The sequence below is a fragment of the Ceratotherium simum genome, chromosome 13, assembly GCF_057802395.1.
Source record: "Ceratotherium simum simum isolate JZ-2026a chromosome 13, ASM5780239v1, whole genome shotgun sequence".
In the NCBI taxonomy this organism is placed as follows: domain Eukaryota; kingdom Metazoa; phylum Chordata; class Mammalia; order Perissodactyla; family Rhinocerotidae; genus Ceratotherium; species Ceratotherium simum.
The window spans coordinates 15,074,426-15,080,903 of NC_141912.1; the positions used below are offsets into that span (position 1 = coordinate 15,074,426).

At 42.3% G+C, this 6,478-nt stretch overlaps 1 long non-coding RNA gene across 2 annotated transcripts; it reads right to left on the bottom strand.

The window, feature by feature from the left end:
* Positions 1-1,398: 1,398 nt before the first annotated feature.
* Positions 1,399-6,200, bottom strand: LOC147915376 (uncharacterized). 2 transcript variants are annotated; one of them, XR_015553966.1, is made up of 4 exons: positions 5,819-6,200; positions 5,554-5,701; positions 5,125-5,292; positions 1,399-2,294 (listed from the first exon to the last, which is right to left on the bottom strand). It is a non-coding gene; the product is annotated as an uncharacterized LOC147915376 (long non-coding RNA). The 2 variants fall into 2 exon arrangements; XR_015553965.1 differs by lacking the exon at positions 5,554-5,701.
* Positions 6,201-6,478: the final 278 nt, after the last annotated feature.

The window sequence follows — 6,478 nt, forward strand, 5'->3', positions numbered from 1 at the left end:
ACGTTAACCTGTCAGATTACGGAATTTTCATTGGTTGAAGCCTCAGGGTACTTTTTATGGTGTTTCCTAAATTATTGTTTTGGATTTCAGAAATTTTATATTGGAACTAGGCACTGAAGTGAGCTCAATGGAAATAGATCTTGAGTAGTCTGTTTAGGACTATAGCTTGGTCCTGGAGGCAGTAATAGAAAATTGGCACTGGCCTGGACTGGCATATTTTCAGTTTTATTAGAACCCAAATGGGCCCACAATTTTCTTTTAAGGCCAATCTGGGGAGAAGGCAGGTCTCTTTACCCTGGTTTGGTACTGAGGGCATTTGCTTCTCCCCTTGCACTCCCAGGCCCCCATGCTTAACCTGGCCCCCCCCATACACCTCCCCATTCACCCCCATCTTACTCTTTCATACCCCTCCGCCAATACCAGCTCTGGTTGAGGTGGCTCAGGCCAAGGTAATAGCTATGTTAAATATCTTCTGAAATAGTTAACAGGTTTCCTTTCCCTGCAGCCTCTTTCTATCCTCCGATACAGATATTTTCCCTTTAGCAGAGCATGGTAAGATTGTTGGAAAAATAATTTTTGCATCTTCTTACCTGAAGACACTCTGCCATCTCCCTTCCCATGACACAGGAACCCCAGGTGCAGTACACTAAGCTCTACTCTCCATATTTGTGTTCTTTCCTGTAGGGTTGCCAGATAAACTACAGAAAGCCCAGTTAAATTTGAATTTCAGAGAAACAAAAATAATGTTTTAATATAAACACGTCCCGGGGCCGGCCCAGTGGCACAAGTGGTTAAGTGCCCGTGCTCTGCTGCGGCAGCCCGGGGTTGACCCGTTTGGATCCCAGGCGCGCACTGACGCATCGCTTGTTAAGCCATGCTGTGGTGGCGTCCCACATAAAGCAGAGGAAGATGGGCACGGATGTTAGCCCAGGGCCAGTCTTCCTCAGCAAAAAGAGGAGGATTGGCATCAGATGTTAGCTCAGGGCTGATCTTCCTCACCATTTATTTATAAATAAATAAATAAACAAACAAACAATGTCCCAAATATTGCATGGGACATATTAATACTAAAAATATTATTCATGCATATTTGAAATTCAAATTTAACTATGTATCCTGTATTAATTTTTGCTAAATTTGGCAACCCTATTTTCCTGGGAAAGTGCCTACTTAAAGCTTACTGAGTAGAAAAGAGAAGAATGCTGGTAATTTAAGTCTTTTTAAAAAAATTGAACAATATAATAAAATTATTAAAGACAATTTTTCACGGAAAGAAAAATCAGTGCATAATACTGACCATTTCAAACAACACACAAAATTTTCATTTTTATATATTCTCTTCAAGTTTTTGTCCCTGTTATGTTTTGATTTTTTACAGAAAAGCACGTGAAACTGGAATAGGTTTGTTGTTTATTTAACAGTATCGTACTAATGTTAATTTCCTGGTTTTGACAGTGTACCATAGTTTTATAATTTGTTAACATCAGAAGCAGCAAGGTCAAGGGTATATGTGAACTCTCTGTACTATTTTTGAAATTTTCTTCAAGTCTCAAATTATTTCAAAATAAAAAGTTAAAATGAAACAACAACAAAATTAAAATGAAGTATAGCCCTTCCCACCATAAGAGCCCATTTCATAGTGTTACCTGCTCACCACCACTTTCCACCCCAATGCTCCACAAGACAATGAATCTCAATCTTAGAACACGGGGGCCTAGTTCAATGTCTGGCACATCAAAGTGCTCAGAAATGTTTTTGTTTTTGTTTATTCGTTGTACTAGTTTATTCCCTAAATGACAATGCACTATTTTTAGTTACTTTACTTGGTTAATGAATGCTTCTTTGGTGACAAGATGGCAGACCATCTTTTTTCAAGCTGGCCTAAGTCAGTGTAGGACTCTCAGCCTGGGCTTCCTGGGCTGTAGCCACGAGAACACAGAAGCTTTGATTTTATTTTCCTAATCAGATCCAACTCCATTATTAATTTTACATCTGTAAGCAATGCCAGCTAGCATTTATTATATGCCCACTCAGAATCACATTCAAATACAGGAAATGCACATTTATTCCTGTCGGTGTGTTTTTAGATACTGTCTTATAAAGTGTGGAGTTGTGAAGCTGTTTTCTAAATGTCAAGCCTTTCACGCACAGCAGGGAGTAGTGATCCTCGAAAAGGCAGCTGGGTAGAAAAGACATCCCTTAGTCACCTGGATCACCCCATTTGTTCTCTGATCTCTGGTCTGCCATTGTCCAATTCCTGGTGCCTGTTCACTGCTGTCTCTGAGTTTCCTCACCTGGAAAGATGGAGACAATAACACCACAAAGCAGAGTTGCGGCATGGATTAGATAAAATAACATGTAAGTAACCATTACAGGAAAACATATAGAAGCACTTCATAAATGCTCATTTCCTTGCTTCCCTCAGTTTCGTCTGGGCCACAGAGCCTTAACAAATTAACAACAGATATCAGGGCTTGACACCAAATAATGCTTGGTATAACCTCAAAGCTACAAAGTCAAATGGTACTATTCCAAGATCTATTAAAAAAAAAGGAACATTATATAAAATGCCCTAATGAACTATAAACTCTGTAGACAGCACATAAAAAATATAAATATTCAGTGTTATAAATCTGATTAATAGGAAATATGCTGATGGCAATAAGCATCAATTAAATATTTCCTGGGCAGTTTTATTTGTCTTTTATAGGAAGGTTTTAAAGAGATAGATGGTCTGCACAATTCAAGTCTCTCAGAAAGTCGTTAGAGCAGATTTGGGATAATGACTTCTCTTCTTATTGATCAGTTACTCTGTAGTAAACAGAAAGGCATTCAGTGAAAATTTACTATTCATCATGATAATTAAGAAGATGACAATGGTATTTCATACTGATAAATTCATTATTATTAAAGCATTAACTTTATACTTTTTACACTCCTTAACTTCCTCAATCTTCTTATTTAAAGCTGTAATAATAATAGCAGTAGTAACAGCAAAGATTTATTGAGTGCTTACTACGTGTCAGGCATTACTCTAAGTCTTTTACATGCATTAACTCATTTAATTTTCCCCAAAACCCTATTATAATGATAATACCTACTGGTTCTATAGCATTTACTATGTGCCAGAAAGTATTTAAGCATTTTATATGTATTAATTCACTTAAGTCTCACAGCAGATCTGTGATGAAAGTACAATTGTTAATCCCTTTATAGGCAGGAGAAGAAGTTAAGTAACTTGCTGGAGACTACAAAGTTCAGCATCAGGCAAAATCAAGGTACTCAGAAATAGCAAATGTCATTCTATCACTTTTCTTTATACTTGGCTGTCACAAGTCCTACTTGATTTTGTGGTCTCCCAACAAAAGAACACTTTATGTTGTGTTAAAAGCTCTAATAACAAATACACCAGACCATTAAAAGAGACTTCAAATCACCATCTCAGAATTGCTAAAATGATCATAATATCCTGAATATGCTTGATCTGTTTCCTCTGTCATTCTCAATGTTTTGTTGAATAGTCCCTTATCTGTCACTGGGTGTGTGTGCGCGCATGTGTGACAGAGAGAGAGAGAAAGAAAGAAAGAATATTACCTGAACCAGCTGTAGCCATCTATCTTACACCAAAAGGGAAGTTAGCCAACACACTGAGGATGGCAGAGGGGAAAGAATCTGGGTCTTTGATGACACAGTTGAGCAGCTGAACGAACCAATCCTGGAATCACCATACCTCTCTTATACAAGCAATAGTTTTATTGTGTAAGCAATTTTCAATTTGGGTTGCTATAGTTGGAGCTGAAAATATCTTAACAGATACTTTAACTATACTCACATCCACCCCCCATATTTCTGTTTCTACTTCAACTTTCTTATCTTGGTGTACTCTTCAGAGATACAGACACAAAACAGGATTCTGTGCAGTACCAAACAACCTACAGATCTCAGTGGCTTAAAACATCAAATATTTATTTCTTGCCCATGTCCACTGTACATTGGCTCTTTGTCATAATCCCTCTGAGACTAAGGCAGATGGAGAATACTAATTTAAAAACTACATGTCAGGGGGCTGGTCCCATGGCTGAGGGGTTAAAGTTCCGTGCACTCCATTTTGGCGGCCCGGGTTCGCAGGTTCGGATCCTGGGCGTGGACTTACTCCACTCGTCAGCCATGCTGTGGCGGCATCCCACATACAAAGTAGATTCCAAAGTAGAGGAATCTGGGCACAGATGTTAGCTCAGGGTTAATCTCCCTCAAACAACAAAAAAAAGAGGAAGACTGCCAACGGATGTTAGCTCAGGGCGAATCTTCTTCACCAAAAAACAAAACAAAACTGCATGTCACTGTGGCAGGAGGAAAGAGAAGTCCAGAGGATGTCAGACTGGCAACTGAATGCTCCGGCCCAGAACTGACACACATCACTTCCACTTACGACTCACTGGCCAGAACTGGTCACACAACCCAGTTCAACCACAGGAGGGCCAGGAAATACAATGGGACGATGTGCCCAGAAGAAGAAGGGGAATAGCACTAATGACTACCCAAGTTCACAAGGTACTGGAGCTCCTAGATAGGGCTCCCTAAAAGCTCCTGGGGACAGTAAGCTGGGGGGGGGGGGGAGACACACAAGTGTGGGAAAGAGATTTTTTTTATTGTATACTTTTGTTGGCATGTGGATTTTCTTAAACTTTTAAAGACTAAAGTATAACACACAGAGATAAGCACACAAATCATAAACGTACAGCTCAATGAATTATCATAAAGTGAACTCATCTGTATAATTATCACCCAGATCAAGAAATAACACATTGTCAGCACCCCAGAAACCCACCTTGTGACCCCCCCAATTTCTACCTCCATCCTTCCTCCCAAAGTTGTCTTGATTTTTAATCCCAGAGATTAAAATCTTTTAAGAAATAAATATTTACAGACTTATCATGAGAGAAGTAGAAAGTAACATCCCCTTGGGGTTTCTCTAAACCCAGGGGGGAATAAATAGGCTGTTATTTTGGATAATTGAAACTTACAGGAGATAATGAGTGAGTACAGAAGTAGCTGGACCCAGGGAGAACTGGGTTCTCTGAAACTTGGAGGATGGAAGGTTCTGTGAGTGGAGATGGTACCCACCGCATGCACCCCTCAAGGGGTCAGGACCTCCGATGACATAGTATATGGCTCTCTGGAAATTATCATCGGACTTCTTGGCTTTGGAGCCTTGGGACGAAGGCTGAGGCAGACTGGAATGTTGAGGGGCTTCTCTGTGGCAGCTATAGAGGACCAGACTCAACACTGGCCCTGGGAAAGAAGAGGGAGGGAAGTGAGAGCAACCACCCTGGATTAAGGGCCAGGCCCCACCCCACTTCTGTGAGCCTTCACGATCCCTGTTCTATACCACTGGGAGGTAGTGGTGGTGGTGGTAGTAGGTGTCCCAATAATTACTGCTTTGGATGTCCTCCCAGCCAGGGAGGTGGGGGCACAAAGCCAGATATAATTGAGCTTAAAAAACAAAACCAAACCACTCATCTTCCCCCTCTGCCAGGTGAGCTGTGAATGCACCTGTCCTCAGGAGGCAGTTCCACCTTCCTGTATGTCGCTGATGAACAGGTCTGACCCAAAGCAGCAGAGCAGAGCGTTAGCACTGTCTAGTCTTTGAAGCCTCAGCGCCTGTTCCAGTTCCTAACGTGTACCACTGCCCTGAAGTAACCTGGGGAGAGGCCACATAATGAGTGTATCACTCAGGGGTTTAACCACGAATACTATATACATGTATGTATATGTACATATGATTGAAAAAAATATGAATTACTAGGAATTGGCTTACATAATCATGGGAGCTGCTAGGCTGTCTCCACAATGCTGTCTTCTCCACTAACGCTGGAGCGCTGAAGTCCATACGCAGACACGAAGGAAAGCTCATGAGAGCAGGCTAGAACCCCACAAGCAGGAGCTGGAACCCCACGTGGGCAGACTGAAACCCACGTCCTTTTTTGCTCCCCTGACCTTGATGAGGGTATCCTGCAGAAGCTGAGGTCCTGTGTCACGTTGCTGAACAAGTATACACCCGGCCCAGGGTGCAGAGAAACTGAAGGCAGCTCCAGGGTGAAGGGAGGGCAACCGCAGGTCCAGCTTGCTGCTTCACCTCAAGGCAGTCAGTGAGGGCAGATCGGCGGCGTGCGCTCACGCTACCAAACGGCTGCCGCCACCAAGCCTCCTTCCCACTCTGGCGAGAGAATATCCCTTGTAGCCGGGCCTAACCACAAACATAGGGGGAAAGGGAATTCTGGGAAATGTAGTCCAGCCTGGCCAAATGGGCACATTTCAGCGCCGTCGCTATGAGCGTTGCGTGAAGCCTCGCTAAGGTCTCAGGCTGTGGCCCACATCTCAGGAAGTGAGTTTGGCCTTTAAACTAATACCATACTCCCCCGAGCTGCTGTCTTCCCGTCCCCCTGCTCCTCCTGTCGGATCCCCACTTATGTTAGTC